The following is an 18,696-nucleotide window of genomic DNA, read 5'->3' as shown; positions in this document are numbered from 1 at the left end:
AGGAAAGGATTATTCATCAAAATAATTGAAGAAAGTTTGAAAGAAGAATCAAGCATTCGTAGTCCAATGGTTAGGATAATTGCCTTCCAAGAAATAGACTTGGGTTCGACTCTCGGCAAACGCATTAAAATATTATAAATTGGTAATTGGTTTCATCATGTTTTGATATTTTATGATCTTTTTTACTCATGGAAAAAACAATACATTTTCGTTAACGGATTTCATGTCTGGGTTTCTTTTCATTTCTTTTTTTTAGTCATATATCTTTTTTCCTTTTTCTTTCTTCTGAAATTTTGTAATTAAGTTGTTTATACTTTTTTTATAGGTTGTAAAAATTATATTGTTGTTTTGAAACCTTGTATTATTTAGTTTAAATGGCTGACAGTTCTTAAAAATTGCTTTGAAAAGCCTAGTGTGGATAAAGACATAACTTTTCCTAAGTGGGTTATTACGAGATTAGGTGTTGTTGTTGTTGCTAGGAAAGTTGATCATCCTCTATGTAATTCAGAGGAATTATTTATTCATCTTTTGTGTTTTCAAGAGAGGTGTTTTCTAAACTTTTAATTTCTTAATTTGATTGTACTATGATTATTATAGTGATTAAGTTAATCTCTTTATTTAAGAGATTAACAACTGGACGTAGGATCTTTTGATCCGAACTAGTATAAATATCTATGTTGATCTTCTTCCTTATACAACGAAATATTTTTTTAGTTATAATATATTTAATCTCTTCAAATTTATAAATCCCTTCAATTAACATTTTGACATCACAAAATATTTTTAAATAAATTTGATATTTCTTTTTAAAATAGTAACTAGATACTTGCCCATGATTTGTGACGTAATCTCCAAATTAATATTTTTTATTTCTTTGATGTAGTATGAATATTAAAGCAACAATTAATTATTTTCTTCGCTAATGTCTTTATTTGAAAAGTTATTAAAAAAGGCCAACACTTACAAATTAAAAAAACAGAGTCATTCAAGTGAAAGTTTCAAATCTATGATGTAATTTTCATTACTATTTTCTTAAGTTGGGTACTGACTAAAGTGTAGTTCCCTGTATAATAATCATATGTATAAATTTAGAAAACCTAACATCATCACTATGTTTTAGCCTTTACTTTGTGCATAAGGAATATTCATTAAAATAATTGAAGAAAGTTTGAAAAGGGCATCAAGCGTTTGTAGTCCAACGCTTAGGATCATTGCATTCCAAGTAATAGACCTGGGTTCGAGTCCCGACAAACGCAATGCAATATTATAAATTGGTAATTGGTTTCATCATGTTTTAATATTTTGTGATCTTTTTTCATTATGGAAAAAACAATACATTTTTGTTAACGGATTTCATGTTTGACTTTCTTTTCTTTTATTTTTTATTAAGTCATATTTTTTTTCTTTTTTCTTTCTTCTGAAATTTTGTAATTAAGTTGTATATACTTTTTTGTTTAGCTCTTATTTTTAAAGTTTGTGTAATTGAGTTCCTAAGATTAGAGGTGTAACAATTATACTGGTGTTTTGAAACCTTGTATTATTTAGTTTAAATGGTTCTCAATCTCATGAAGAAAAGTGAGAGGAAAACAAAGTTGGCTACCATTTTTGTATCAAGAAGGTTTTAACAAAGTATCCATTAGGCCTGAATTTTTACAAAAGTGCTATAAATTATTAGTTGCCAAAACATAAGTACCAAAAAAAGATCAACATTTGAGGTAAAAAAGTTCACTAAAATTAAATAGTTTAAGACATCAAAAAGGTTTCCTTATTTCACATAACATTAACAAACTCCTACATTGCACAACTAAAATTTGTCTTGAAATTTGGGTGTTGGCAAAAGAGGAAGATTTAAAGTTAAAACGATTTTGATGATGAGAAAGAATTTCAAGCAAATTGGAAGATATTTTGAAGACAAGTTGATTGATGTTTAAAGCTTTCTTGTAATAAGTTAATTATGTTTTTAGTAGCTCAAATTAGCTTAGAAATGGCAATCAGCTCTAAATCTTTCTAGGATCCTTTAATTTTCGTAAAATTCACTTGATAATCGATTATCACTTAGGATAATCTATCATCCTAAGCTATGTTCAATTTTCAGAAAACCCATTGAAATAATCAATTATCCCTAGCAGTTTGAATTTGTCTTTCCAACTTCTTGACCTAGGTTTTGAATTTCTTTAAATAGAAATTTTTTCGTCTTGCACAATTACCTTTTTAAGAATCAGAGTTCAATTGTTGTGACCGCAAAGTGTTTATCTGAGAGTTCTTAAAAATTGCTTTGAAAAACCTAGTCTGGATAAAGCGATAACTTTTCTTAAGTGGGTTATTAAGAGATTAGGTGTTGTTGTTGTTGTTAGGAAAGTTGATCATCCTCTATGTAATTCAGAGGAAGTGTTTATTCATCTCTTGTGTCTTCAAGAGAGGTGTTTTCTAAACTTTTAATTTTATCATCTGATTGTACTACGACTATTATAGTGATTAAGTTAATCTCTTTGATTAAGAAATTAATAACTGGACGTAGGATCTTTTGATCCAAACTAGTATAAATATCTATGTTGATCTTCTTCCCTATACAATGAAATATTTCTTTAGTTATAATATATATAATCTCTTTAAATTTATAAATCCCTTCAATTAAAATTTTGACATCACCAAATATTTTTAAATAAAATTGTTATTTTTTTAAAACCGTAACTAGATACTTGTCCATGATTTGTGACGTACTCTCCAAATTAATACTTTTTTTTTGTTTTTCTTTGATGTAGTATGAATCTTAAGCAACAATTAATTATTTTCTTCCCTAATGTCTTTATTTGAAAAGTTATTAAAAAAGGCCAACACTTACAAATTAAAGAAACAAAGTCATTCAAATGAATGTTTCAAATCTATGATGTAATTTTCATTACTATTTTCTTAAGTTGGGTACTGACTAAAGTGTAGTTCCCTGTATAATAATCTTATGTATAGATTTAGAAAACCTAATATCATCATTATGTTTTATCCTTTACTTTGTGCATAAGGAATATTCATTAAAATAATTGAAGAAAGTTTGAAAAGAGCATTAAGCGTTTGTAGTCCAACAGTTAGGATAACTGCCTTCCAAGCAATAGACCTAGGTTCGACTCCCGACAATTGCAATGAAATATTATAAATTGGTAATTGGTTTCATCATGTTTTAATATTTTGTGATCTTTTTTCATGATGGAAAAAACAATACATTTTTGTTAACGAATTTCATGTTTGAGTTTCTTTTCTTTTCTTTTTATTGAGTCATATATCTTTTTTCTTTTTTCTTTCTTCTGAAATTTTGTAATTAAGTTGTATATTTTTTTGTTTAGCTTTTATTTTTAAAGTATGTGTAATTGAGTTCGTAAGATTAGAGGTGTAACAATTATACTGTTGTTTTGAAACCTTGTATTATTTAGTTTAAATGGCTCTCAATCTCATGAAGAAAAGTGACAGGAAAACAAACTTAGCTAAAAATTTTGTATCAAGAAGGTTTTGACAAAGTATCCATTAGGCCTGAATTTTTGCAAAAGTGCTATAAATTATTAGTTGCCAAAACATAAGTACCAAAAAAATATCAACGTTTGAAGTAAAAAGTTCACTAAAATTAAATAGTTTAAGATTTCAAAAAGGTTCCCTTATTTCACATAACATTAACAAACTCTTACATTGCACAACTAAAATCTATTTTGAAATTTTAGGTACCCTAGAAAAATTTTAATCTTTGAATGTGTTTTTATTGGGTTTTTCTTTTCCTATTTGGCACTTGCTAGAATATTTATTATGACTCGTCAATGTCAAAAAGACTAATACAAAATAGAAATAAAGAAACATATAATGCTATTTTAAATTTAAAATTATTTATGAAATACATATAAATATATTCCTTTTAATTATTAATATTGATCCTCTTTTGTTAGATTAAGCTTAAATGTTCTAATCAAAGCACAAGTGAATATACGGAACAAACATTTTAATCAATTTTTGGAAGAAAAAAGCATAAGAGAGTACATTATTCCAAAACTATTGTACAAGATTTACATGGATGAAATGATAACTCAAAAGGTATCATGCCTCATGATCACACACGAAGATCAGTTGCTATGGCACAGAAAGTGTGGCCACATAAGCTTGAGACTAGTCTAAAGCTAGAGAAATAATGCCTCGTAAGAGGCTTGCCATATATGTCCTTCAAAGACAATCTTCTATGTGAATCTTGTTTCAAGGGTAAGCAAGTTCAAAGTTCTTTCAAAAGCATGAATGATGTTTCAATACAAAGTATAATGATTTATTTTGTCCAACAAGAACTAAGTCTCTAAGTGACATAAGATATGGTCTAGTAATTGTTGATGATTATACCAGATGGACTTGGGTTAAATTCTTAAGAAATAAAGATCAATCTTATAAATTCCTTTTCAAGTTTATTAAACAAGTTCAAAATGAAAAAAGGACTATCAATTGTTTTTATAGGACTTGATCATGGGGGAATTTCAAAATGGAAATCTCTATGAACTATTTGAAAGTTTTGGCATTACTCATAATTTCCCAACTCCAAGAACACTGCAACAAAATGATGTAGTAGAAAGGAAAAATATAACTTTGCAAGAAATGGCTAGAACAATGTTAAATGCTAACTCCGCACCAAAACGTTTTTAGGCAGGAGTATTAACAAAATTTGTTATTTACAAAATAGAGTTTACTTAAGACCTTTAATTAAGAAGACTACTTATGAATTGTGGAAAGATAGAAACCCAACATTTCATATTTTCACCATTTTTGTGTGCAATGCTTTATACTGAATACAAAAGATAATCTAGGAAATTTAATTCCAAAAGTGATGAAGGTGTTCTTCTTGGCTATTTAGAGACATTCAAAGCTTATACAATATTTAATCTTCATATACGCACTATGTAAGAAGCCTTACATGTGAAAGTTAATGATTTTAAGCTTGATAAGAAATTATCTAAGCTAGAACAATGTTCTAGTTTTAAAAGATAGGTTACAAAGAATACTATGACAGAATTACACTAGTAGACAATCCTTCACCAAACGAGAAGGAAGTAAGTGCTGAAAGTGACTCATCAGAAGGACTAGACACTCCCAAAGAAGAAAGGGAATCCTATTCTCACATGCAAAAATTACCATCCATCTAAAGAAATCTTAGGTGATGCCAAGAAAGAAGCCACAAGATGATTAAAGCTCAAAACCAAGAAGCAATGATATCTCAAATGAATCTAGAAATAAGGATGAAGCTTTAATAGATGAAAGTTGGATACATGTAATGAAGGAGGAGCTAGACAAATTGGAAAAGAACGTACGCCAAAATTATCAATAGACAACTCTTTATTTGTTCATAGACTACGCTTTTTATGCGCTTTCTATCGGAGCGATCTTTATTAATAGAGAGCGCTTACAACATTTCTCCAAATAAGTCCTCTCTATCTGCACATTAATACACAACGCTTCTTTGATTAAGCATTGTGAATTGAATATCAATAGACAATGCTTTCATTAACAAATGTTGTTTATTGGTTGCGTTTTTTTTATAAGTTATTTCATTTTCATTCATTTAAACAAATGTGTTTTACAATACACATCACTTTGAACAAAAAAGGCTCTCTATTGGGTTGATATTTTTTTTTTAGAATTTATTTTATTATTCATTCATTCCTTCTTAATTTTAGTGTTTTATTTGCATAAAACTTATATGATAGCTATTACAATCAATCAAAGGTGAAACAAAATATGATTTAAAAAGTATACGTGCAATGCTAGGCAAGTTTTCCTTTAAAGATAGTAAACAAACTACTATAATACACTTATACCAAAATAGTCTAGCAACCACTATCAAATCAAGTATCTAACCTAAAATGACCCAAGTAACCAACCAATATCAACCTTTAAGAGTAATAAAATTTAATACAAGCTTAAACTAACAGACTAATTCCATGGTATATATGAACCTAACATAGTCTTAGAATATTCCCCAACCAATTGATCGTGCAATAAAAAGAAATTATAGTTCTCGCCAACTGGATAAAACATTAAAATGAAATATAGATATTCAAATTAGCATGAGAAATGACATAATTTTATAAAGATGCAAGCATAACATACAAAGCTATATAAGCATTTACTAATGAGATAAAAATACCAATCTTCCCTAACTTTAATGATTTGATTGCCAGAATATTTTTGACATCTCCCCTAACTAACAACTATACACATTTCTTTCACGTATGAGTTGCTTTCCCTTATTAATGCTAAAGTGGGTTCATCTAGCTTTTCACAAACCACACAATCAATGAGTAAACATGCATGAACACATACTAGCCTTTCTTTTTTATTTTTTTATTTTTACATTCAACATATGATATGCTCTCTCATTCATTAATATGCAACATTGTGAATATAAATGTGTTGAAAAATTCAACATTGCATTGCCTCTGCCTCTTCTTCTACTACACAATAGTAAGAAAAAGGTGCAATTTCATTGCATATATAATTTTTGTAAGGAAAATAATTGTCAAAGTGAATTGATAACAAAATCTTGACATAAACTTATATTTCCACTTGATCATAAAAACTAGTACAACAGGTTTATAGTCAATATAATTGATTAAAATAACTGAACCACAAAAATTAAAAAAAAAATTATGTTTGAGTATATGAGTGTACGTTTATGGAAATTATAATACCATAAATTGAAACTTTTTAATTCCAAGTAACCGCAAATAAAACTCTTGTTTGAGAAAGGAAAATCAAGTACTCACATTCTTATTAAAATAAAATATTGATATGAAAATTGGTCTGTTCAAATCTCAAATGAACATTCTGATCATATTTTGTGGTGAAACAGACACTCAACTTGTACCAAAAGTACTTCAGAATTCATCTATGTATTTATGATACATACATTCAGTGCTAAAAAAATATTCTAACAATTACCAATTGAAATGATAATAATTACTCATTCATAAACACAAATTTTAACATAGGTAAGTTGTAGAAAATAGTATTTGATCCAAATTTGACTTCTTTAGAGTAAGAAGTGAACTTTATAAACATATTATAGTTAACATCATTGATTATAAAATTCACTTAATCAACTGCTATTATTACACTTTTTTCCCCATTGCATAAATTCCTCCACAAGTTACTAGCTCATTGTAGACAAAATATGAAGACTGAAAAGCATGTCACTAAAATGACTCTAAGTATAATAGATGTAAGAGAAACATGAGTGTACCATATTAAAAAAAATTACAACATGTGATTGTGACAGTGAACTCATTTGACCTGGTGATTGGTTTCAGTGTGGTAGTTTCAAAATTATGGAAGAAATTCTCACCAAACTAGTCTAAATCGAACTCCAAAGCTTCTTTCTTTGTACAATAGAATAGCTCTGCTTACTCACATAAATAGAACACTATGCAAATTCACTCCAAAGTTTGTTATAGTGGCTAGGTTCAATTCACTATGCAAGTTAAAAACAAGGACTAAAATCAAAGTCTTTTTAAACATAAAATTAATATAAAAAAGAGTAACTAAAATCCCTCCCTCCCTCTAACTTGTCCACAAAAAACAGATCACATGAACAACTGTGAAAAGCTACCAACCACATAACAATGTCGACCTTTAGATTCTTCATCAATTCCAATTGACCCACTGCTTGTTCACCTCTTGAATTGAATTTCAAATAGAAAATTTCACAAAAGTGTCCACCCTAAGCCCCATAAAAGTCAATAATCTCAAAAAGGTAGGCATATGACAAGTTCAATCGTGTGCACTCCTTTTCACCCTTTCCCCATAAAAAAATTGACTCAATCAAAAATTTCTCAATAATAGAAATCACATTACATGGCGATAAAATGTTACCAATAGCTTTAAATGGTACTTGTAGTTGACCTCACTGTTGGAGCTTTCAGCTTTCAATGTTTACAACACAAACACACATGAGTGTTGACGAAACACAGATGAACACAAGTGTTGACGAAACACAGATGAACACAAGTGTTAACGAAACATAGACGAAAAGCATGAGTGCGGTAGAAAGGAAAGAACATTGATGAAAATAGAATGGGCACAACAAAAATAGAATGGCGCTGATGAAGAAGGGAGTGTGAAGGCGTCGTGCATGAGTGTTGCGAAAAGAAGACAAAAAGCACGAGTGCTGTAGAAACGAACATTGATGAAAATAGAATGGGCGCTAATGAAGAAGGGAATGTGAGGGCGTGATTTTTTTTTATTAATAAAACAAGCAAAACAATAGACAACGCTTGATGAATTACATGGTCTTTGTTAGTATCTATGTACATGGCACTTATCTCTCCAAGCATTCTCTTTTCATCTACTAAAATTAAAAAAAAATAGATAGTGCTTATTCAAAAAAATGTTTTCTAAATTCAATTAGCTAGCGATTTTTTTATAAAGCACTCTCTTTTGGTTCCGTGTTTCTATAGAGAGTGCTTTTTTAATTAAGCACTCTCTAAAGTGCACTGTCTATTGATAATTTTGGCATAGTGTGTTAATTGCTAGGAACCTAAATTCACATGTTGTAAGATACATTCAAGATTTGAACCAAGTTTTAAACTAAGCAAATTGGCTAGAAATCGAAAGAACAATTGCATTTACAAGCAAGCATCAAATCACAAGTTGGTTATTTTGCATGTGAGAAAGAAAAGTTGTTGCAAATTAGCTATGTGAATTTTTAAGGAAAGAATTAAGCTGTTCAACCTGCTGCAACACGTTGAGATCATGAATGGACACTTTTAAAAGAAGAGGCAACCTGCTAGAGATGGCAACGGGTCAGGGTGGGGCAGGGACGAGTTTCACTATCCCATACCCATCCCCGTAGAAAAAATTCATCCTCATCCCCACACCCAAACCCAACGGGTATCAAACTTTTGTCCCATCCCCATCCCCACAGGGTAACGAGTATAATCTTGTACTCATACCCATACCCATTTTCTAACTACTTTGATATTAATTTTTATAAAAAAAAAAATTATGGTAAAAGAAACATAATATTATCAAATATTCAATATTAGGAGGATGATTGTTTCTTCCATATCAAATACTTTGAAATAAATTATAATTGTTTACATTTTAGATTAGAATACCAAATAAAATTTCATGGGAACCAAAACGTTTGTTAGATTTGCAAACTACAAACATTAATGAAATTTAGTTATAAAATTAAAAACTATTTAAAAAATATAAAAGGAAAACAAATATTCAAATTAAAATATATTTTAAATGTTTGTTAACTTCAATTTTTTAAATTCTAATGAATCTCTTTTTTATACACTAATAAAAGTTATAATACATCACTTGATCAAAATGACACAAAGAACAAATAATAAACAATAATAAAATTTTGATATAGATTTTATATCTTTTGAACTCCAATATCTATTGGATAATGACAAAAAAATATTCATGAGAATTACATTAAATTTTTGTATTGTAGTAAATAAAAGTTATTTATACAATTAAAGTGAAAAAATTACAGTATGATTGATAATGAGTCAGAAAATAAAAAATAATTAGATAGAATATATCGAAATATTACTCTACATGATGAAAATAAACAATAAATAAAAATATTAAAAAATTAACAAATGTGTGTCTTAGAAATAATTTGAGAGACTATTGAAAGAAATCGCACAAAGGAAATCAAATGTATAATTAAGGGTGTGATAAGATGAAAAATACCATAGAGATCTAAGTAAACTTTCTATTCCTGCGGAAAACAAATAAGAGATGTCAAACACGAATGTTACCTTACCTCAATCCGCAATCTCCTCAGTAGGCTCCTCTTCGGCTGATGTATGCTATCCTCAGACGTGTCGGCTACCACCGGTCCAAACCCAAGAGGGGTTACCTGCGGAGAAGACTCTGACGCTCAAGTCAGCAAGGAATTCCTCAAAAAGTCAAATCTCGTGATTAAGGGATTAATGAATGCGTACCTTTAATTCGTGGGGTCCATGCATATTTATAGATTATTAATTATGTCTGGCCACGTCATGGGTTGGGCTTTTGATTGGGCTGTAGATGGGCCTGAGCCAAGCCTAGGCCCCATATGTTGATTATTGTGGGTCTTAGTGGCCTGGTTAGTAGTGTTTTAAGTCTATCAAGTTCTCGTTTGATTTTCTTAAGTTAGCGGCTTAGGCCGTTTACTCTTGCTTGTTCGACATACATGATGTTCGTTTGCGTTCTTGAGGGGTTAGTCAGGTTAGGCCGCCTAGGTGTAGTACACCTTCCAAATATCAACACATATACTCAATGGTTAAAAAATAACGAAAAATATTTTAACGAAACAAAAGAGTTCTTCAAATTAAACAAAAATTAATAATAATAAGTAAAGAATTTTTTTATATTACCTTCAATTGAGAGTATTAAACATTCTCATGTGAAAGGAAAATATATAATAAATAAAAATATTAAAAAATAATAGAAATATTCAAATGTGAGGCATAAAAAATTTTAATTGACATACATCATTTTAACATAATTACATAAAGGTTATGATAAGATGAAAAATATATTGAAGATTTGAATGAGTTTCATAACAAACAAATAATTAGAAGAAATAAAAATAGAAAGTATATATATATATATATATATATAGATATGTATATATACATATATATATATATATATATATGTATATATATATATATATACATATATATATATATATATATATATGTATGTATATATATGTATATATATATATATATATATATATATATATATATGTATATATACATATATATATATATATATATATATATATATATATATATATATATATAGGTTACTTAATTAATTGTGAATATTTTAATAATTTAAACGGGGACGGAGATATGGTAGGGACATAGATATTGCGGGGACGAGTATTATGGCGGGGATATGTACATCCCCATACCCATCCCCACACCCAATTGAAAAAGTCGGTGATTCTTCATACCCATACCCATACCCAATCAATGTAGGGATTCCTTGTCAAAACGGGGACGGGTCTGGGCAATACCCACGGGGGCGGGTTTATTTGCCATCTCCACAACCTATTATGGCCAGTCAAATAAAAGAACTCCTCACATGGAAACCTGGAACCTGCTTCACTAAAATAAGGAGCATATCTCAAAGTTAAAGAGAACTACATATGACTTGATGTAGGAGGTTTTGTACTTATAATAGTAGGCTAATATGTAGTGCACCTAAAGAGGTATAAAATGTGATTTTTTTTCTAAAAATTGAAGTACTTTTGGATGGTTGATAGAAGTGAAGCTTGTATGAGAAGAAGGAAGACATCAAGGAGTTCAAGAGCTTGGAACACACACTTCATAGTGTTTCATTCTACTTTCATCAGTGCTTAGGATTTTATTCTTGAAGTTTCAATGACTCCTAGTCTACAAAGTTAGCTAGAGGAATTTGATCTTCATGTTTTGTTTTGTTTTTATAGTTTTAGTTGCTGAATTTGTAAACTGTGAACTACATAACTAGCTTTCAGGTTATGAACTTAGTTTGTTTTTGTAGTTTTGTGATTTCTTCCATCTATATACTGATTTTGTTAATTTCCACAGATTGAAGTTGTTAAATTCATCGCCTCATCTTGATTTTAAATCATTCCTTCATCTCAATTAATATTTTTCCTTCAATTTGATAGTCAATATTATGATTTGGTGACCATATAATGGCCAATTATTCATTAAAGATGAACAAAGAGATTCTTGAACAACAAAAGCATAATTGAATTTACAATGAATTTGAAAGTGAAAGTTGATTGATAGTTGATACCGCTTTTGCACTTTTCCATTCGTAATTCACGAATTTCGTGATTGTTTGTGTGTTGTAATTGTGAGGTTGTGTTGTTTCTATGCTTGTTTTGCTTCAATAAACTTCAAGGATTCAATTCCAATTGCATTTAAAGTAGAATTTAGTGAAATTCATTATGATAGTTTAGTTTATTAATTGGGGTTCAGATTTCAGGACTTTTGTAGTGCTTGATTTTACTTTGAATTAATGGTTCTCTATGTTGTTATTAGTCATATATGAATGTTTCAAACAATTTTCAGCATCTAATTGTACATACACACATCTCTATTGTATTAAATTCGTGATAGAGTTCATCTCATAGTTCGTTTTCGAGTTCATACGCATTGGAGTTTGAATTTGCATTTGTAATCATGTTCAATTGATATTAGGCATATATGCATGTCAGAAGTTACGTAACCTTAGTTTAGAATAATTCCATCTATGTGCATTCAATCATTTCATCAAACATCTTTAGGAATTAGGTTTTTATATAGGATTTTTGTCGAACGGTTTACATGCATATCCATTTCATTCATTACACTTTTACATTCAAACATATGCATTTCATTCATTGTTCATGTTAGCATTAGTTTAGGCGTTGCACCAATAGCTTAGTAAATTCTACATCAAATTCATTCTTAGTTTAGAATACACAACATAGTTTAGGAATTTTTAGATTACAATTAGTAGTGTTTCACCACTCAATTCACAACACATATACTTAAAGTCGTTTAATCACTTATCTTGTCTTGGACTCATTCTTGGTTATCCCTATACTACATTTAAGGGGAAACCATTATTTGTATGAACTTGAGGCGACTTAGGTTTTGTCAAAAGTTTCATTCACTATCAAATTGAAAATAAAATTTGAGTTGAGATGAAGAAATGAAAAAGAAACATGATTAGATAATGGATTGGATGAGATTGATCAGTGTAAAATAAAAGAAACACATCATACACGGAGTACATCATGAAAAAACACAAAAACAAACACTAAATTCCTAATCTAATCACTCACTATGTAGTTTATAGATCATGAATCAACAAACAAAGGTTAGAAACGATAAACCTGAATCACAATCTTTCCTAGCTAATTTAGTAATCCAAGAATTCTTGCAAACTTCGACAAAAAATGTACAAATGAAGGAAAGGAAATGGAATTTACAAGTTGTGTGCTTTCGTCTTCACTTTCTGTAAGACCTAAAAAATTCAAATAATTAAATAAATAATTATTTAATAAATGCGAGTAGTGGTAACATTTATGGCATTTAATGTTAGTTTTAATAACGTGGAATAGTACTAGTGCAAGTGGTTGAGAGTACTTAGTCATGTTAAGGGACTTAGGTTTGAGCTCTGTGTATGCCAATTGTGTGTTATTTTAATTATTTATTATTTTGATAATATGTTTGATCATGATGAGTGATAATATAATCCTAGGTTTATAGGAGAGATAGAGTGAAAGCTAGTTGTGGAAGGAGCAAGAGTAGGTCATCGTGGAACAAAAGTATACTCGAGGAATTTTGCAAATTTAAGCAAGGAAACCAAGTTAGGGGAGTTGTACGATTGTTTACACTAGTTATTTGTTGAATTTATTTGACGTTTCAAACGAAGGGACTGAAAACATATTTAACCCTTGATTAAATCTATGAAACATTCTTGTTATAAAATGTATACATCTAATTCAATTTGCATAAATGATTTTAGCAATCTAGTCATCTAAATTACAAAGATATCTAGAAGAAGATCATTATGCTCATCACACCAGAATGAGGGTTTCACTAAGCAAACACCTCCAAAGTCATCAAATGCTTCAAGGTTGGGCCATCTTGAAACCTGATTATATTCCTACATGAAACGAGTAGGAAGCACATCAACATTCTAAAGGTTCTTCACTTCTCATGGTTGAAAGTTGAAAACCTAGACAATATCTACAAGCTACTCAAGCACCAAAGGCCAAGAACTTTCTTGGAGTTGTCAAGAGATTTTTATCCAAACATGGTAAAGGTATTCTATACTAACCTTCAATTTGATCAAAATGAGCTTAAGTCGTCTATCAAGGGAGTAGAGATGAGTATTACATAAGATGTTTGGAAATTTGTGGATAATCTAAAATAAAAAAAAAAAGAATACAAGCAAAGGAAATACACAAGTTATGGAAAACTACAATAAAGTCCAATCCTACATGAAGTGTTTGAAAAGGCATGACAAAATTTATGGTTTTCATGTTGGTAATACAAAAATAGAAGAAAGTTTTCTTGCTTTCATTGTAACTTAGTAGTTGACCCCTTGTGGCGATAATCACTTCAGTTTAAATGAGGGTGATTTGGGGTTAATGTCCTGTATCCAGAACAAGATGAAGGTGGATTGGACCTTTGTCATTCATATCACATGATTAAGTCCAAAAGATTATCTAATTTTAGGTTTCTCTATATGGTGTTAATCTAAAAATTTCTGCAATATTTTGGAGTTGATCTTGAAAGTGAGTTGAAGGAGACCATTAGGACAACAAACTCCATCTCATGTTTCACATTACACAAAATGATTTTTACAAAGGACAATAACAATTGGCCCAATAATAGTTGGCTTGAAGAAGATGTTGCTACTATTGGAACCAATAATGATGAAGTTGGACCAAGCAATGTTGCAGGAACAAATGATGATGATATTGGTGGTCTACTAGTCATTAGCTTAATCCCACATCAACCACTTGAAGGCAGAAGTCATCCCTGCACACCATTTAAATGTCATGTTCATGGTTTACTTCACTCAATGGTTGCTGCAAATGTTGAACATCACACATTTTCCAATGCCCTTTTTCAAGATCCAGATGAGTAGATTACTCAAGTTCATGAGCTCTTGGATGATCTTTATTACTGAGACAATCCAACTTATTAGTTGGCTCATAATATTTGAACGCATCTTTCATATTTTGTTAAACTAATGTTGAAAGAATCACTACAAGAAAACAATAAATTACTGATGGGGATTTACCAACGAAATTATCTGTCAATATTTGTGATTTATCAATGGATTTAAAGATGGATATGTCCATCGGTAATGGTAGAGGAGAACACTTCCAACGAAATTATCCATCGGTAATTAAAGATGGCAAATAAACTTGTCTCGTGGGTATTGCCCGAACCCGTCCTCGTTTTGACAGGGAATCCCCGCATTGACTAGGTATGGTTATGAGTATGAGTATGGGTATGGGGAATCCCTAACTTTTTCAATTGGGTATGGGGATGAACATATCTATCTCGTCCCCATACCCGCCATAATACCCGTCTCCGTTTAAATTATTAAAATATTCACAATTAATTAAGTAACCTTATATATATATATATATATTACTATCCACTTTCTTTCTTTTACTTGTTCTAATGGTTTGGTTTGTCATGAAATTCATTCGCATCTCCAATATATTTTTCATTTTTACCATAACCTTTATGCAATTATGCTCAAATGATGTATGTCAATTAAATATATTTTATTGAATATTTTTATTTTTTTTAATAAATTTATATACTGTATAATTTCCTTTCACATGAGAATGTTTAACAGTCTCAATTTAGGTGTTTGATAGCATAAACCTTTCATTTACTAGGTAATATAGAAAATTTATCTTCTTTACTCTATTATTACTAATTTTTGTTTCATTTTGAAGAACTCTTTTGTTTCGCTAAAATAATTTTCGTTATTTCTCAACCATTGATTTTTGAAAATTTTTCTTAGATCTTTAAGGTATTTTTCATTTTATCATAGTCTTAATTATACATTTGTTTTCCTTTTTGTGATTTCATTCAATAGTCTCTCAAGTTGTTTCTAAGACACATATTTGATAATGTTTTAATATTTTTATTTGTTGTTCATTTTATCATTTAGAATACTATTTTGATATATTTTATATAATTATTTTTTTATTTTCTAACTCATTATCAATCATACTGTAATTTTGTTACTATAATTGTATAAATACATTTTATTTACTATAATATAAAAATTTAATGTAATTGCCATGAATTTCTTTTTATCACCATACAAAATCTATGTTAAAATTTTATTATGATTAGTTTAATATTTGATTTTCGCATGTTTTTTATCAAATGATGTATTATAACTTTTATTAGTGTATAAAAAAGAGATTCATTAAAATTTAAAATATTGAAGTAAACAAACATTTTTAAAATATATTTTAATCTGAATATTTGTTTTCCTTTTATATATTTTAAAAAAATATTTTTAAATTTTATCAACTAAATTCCATTAGTGTTTGCAAATTTAATAAATGTTTTGATTTTCATGAAATTTTATTTGATATTCTAATTTGAGATTATACAATTGTAATTTCTTTCTAAATATTTGATATTGAAGAAACAACCCTCTTCCTATACTGAATATTTGATAATATTATATTTCCTTTACTGTAATTTTTTATTATTTTATAAAAATTAATTAATATGGAAATAGAAAGAAAATAGGTACGGGTATGGGTACGAAAATATACTCGTTACCCGGTGGGGATGGGGATGAGAATGGGACAAAAGTTTGATACCCATTGAATTTGGGTATGGGGATGTTGATGATTTCTTTTATGGGAATGAGTATGGGATAACAAAACTCGTCCCGCCCCCGCCCCATTGCCATCCCTACTAGTAATTTCAAAATTGAGAACGTTACCGACAAATGCTTTTGTCCATAAATCAGCAGAATGAAATTAACTAAAATTTCAGAATCCCTCTCCTCTTTCTCCCTCAAATTGCGTCCTCCTCCAAAACCCACAACAATTGCCCCTATCTCCTCCAAAATCCATAACGATTGTCATTGCAACAAAATGGTCATTTGTGAGCTCTTCATCCTGTCGTGACGTTGCCCACCCTATTGTGACCCCGCAGTGAAGTTCCCCACCATGTCGTGACACTACCCACGAAAATTCACCACCCATTTTTTGAATTGTGGTACAAATGTTGTGAGATGCCATCATTCATCCATCACAAGTTTCTGGCAACGTTGTCGGCGTCACTCGTGGTGTCTTTGGCAACGTAGCCTCTTTCTCCCCCACAACATGTTCTCCTTCCTTTCTCAAGAAGCAACCAATTCTAATTTGGTCAATTATAACTAAGGTTCAAGAAGCATCCAATTTTGTTCGTTTGTTTCATTTTATTGGTTCTAATTTTTTGAATTGTGCCTTTTTTTTGAAATAATTGATTTTCTTTGAGTTGAAGGCAGAATATATTCCTGGGTGGATTCGGTGCATTCAGATGCATATAAAGTCTTTGCTGGAATGAATAAAGGAGTCCAAGGTAGTGGAAGACAATTGATTTTACCCTATTATGTCCTATAATTGATTTTACTGAGTGGGCTGGGACATATATATGCATTAATATCAATTGATAAACATTATTGGATGACTATTTTTTTTTTGTCAATGGGGTAGTGTTTTAGGTGTTTTTGAGTAGGCTTGTTGATTGGTGGTAAGGGTTCTCCGCTAAAGCCTTGAATGTAAAGGTGAGTTGCTTTTACTATTTGATTTTGATTTTTGATCTCTATTTTATGCTTTGAATCAGTTGTTCCCATGATTTAAGATAATTAAGCAATTTCAACCTTGTGAAGTACATGTGAAAACTGTTTGAGTTCGGTTTTAAAGTATTCATGATCTTGCATTTTTTTATGATATACACAATAATTCATAACTCATGTCACATAGCTTGTACACCTTTTAAAGTGTTTTACATTTATTTTATATAATGATTTTGTCAAACACTTAATTAGGTAAACCAAGTGAGCTAATCGTGTTCAGTGAACTAGTTTGCTCTTGGTTAAGACCCACGAAATTTAATTAATTAAATAATTAATTAATTAATAAATGCGGGTGGGAAGAGCATTTATGACAATAAATTCTGATTGGTATGACGTGGTAAAGTACTAGCTCAAATGGTTGAGAGTACTTTAATTGTGTGAGAGCACTTGGGTTGAAGTTCTAAGTATGCCAATTGTGTGTTATTCGATTATCATTGTTTAAATAATTTGATTGTGCATGTCAATTAAGAATATAATATTTGAATTACATTAGTTGGCATTAAATATGAAGTGGTTGAATGATTGGGCATTGATTTGGAAATTTCATGGTTGTGGGTTCAAGCCTTAGGGAACTTAAATTAAACTTTATTTTTGTTAAACTGAGTTTTTGGCTTGAATATGAAAGGGTGGAGAAAATCCTAGTGTAGTGGACAGCCAAGGGTGGCTAGAAAAGCAGACCATAAGTAATCATGAATAGAAATTATGTGCCTTTTTATGATATTTTCGTTTTAGTGTAATTATGGGTAATTAACACACCATTAATTGTGTTTGGTGTTGTGTGAGGAAGCATAAGAGCAAATTGGTGAAAGTGCTAAGAAGACTTTTGTTGCCTTAAAGAAGAACTTTGGATTTCTCAAGGAAAATAGCAAGGAAACCAAGTTAGGGGAGCTGGACTCTGATTTCTTTATTTGTTCACATAAGTACATGAAAAGCATGACAATTTGAATATATGATTACTGTTTCATCTGTGATTTTCTGATTTCTGGAAATTTTCCTGAAACCGCCTGGTGGGCTATACATAGCCGCCAGGCGGCTCATACCATTTCGTGCATTTTTGGGTTCCTAGAGGAGGAACCGCCTGGCCGGGACTGTGCCGCCAAGCGACACATAGCATTTCAGTCACTTTTTCTGGGTTGTATGCAGCGCCTGGCGGTAGAGAGTAGACCGCCAGGCGACGCGAGCAAAATGGCTCGAAATTGATGTTTCCTGTGATCTTGGTTGTTTTTGATCGGGGGAAACTAAGTTTAATCGGTAAAGGGTGTTTTAATGTTAAATGGTGATTTATTTCACATC

Source organism: Vigna unguiculata, chromosome 2 (assembly GCF_004118075.2).
Source record: "Vigna unguiculata cultivar IT97K-499-35 chromosome 2, ASM411807v1, whole genome shotgun sequence".
In the NCBI taxonomy this organism is placed as follows: Eukaryota; Viridiplantae; Streptophyta; class Magnoliopsida; order Fabales; family Fabaceae; genus Vigna; species Vigna unguiculata.
The sequence above is the reverse complement of the archived record's forward strand: the minus strand, read 5'-3'. Positions refer to the sequence as shown.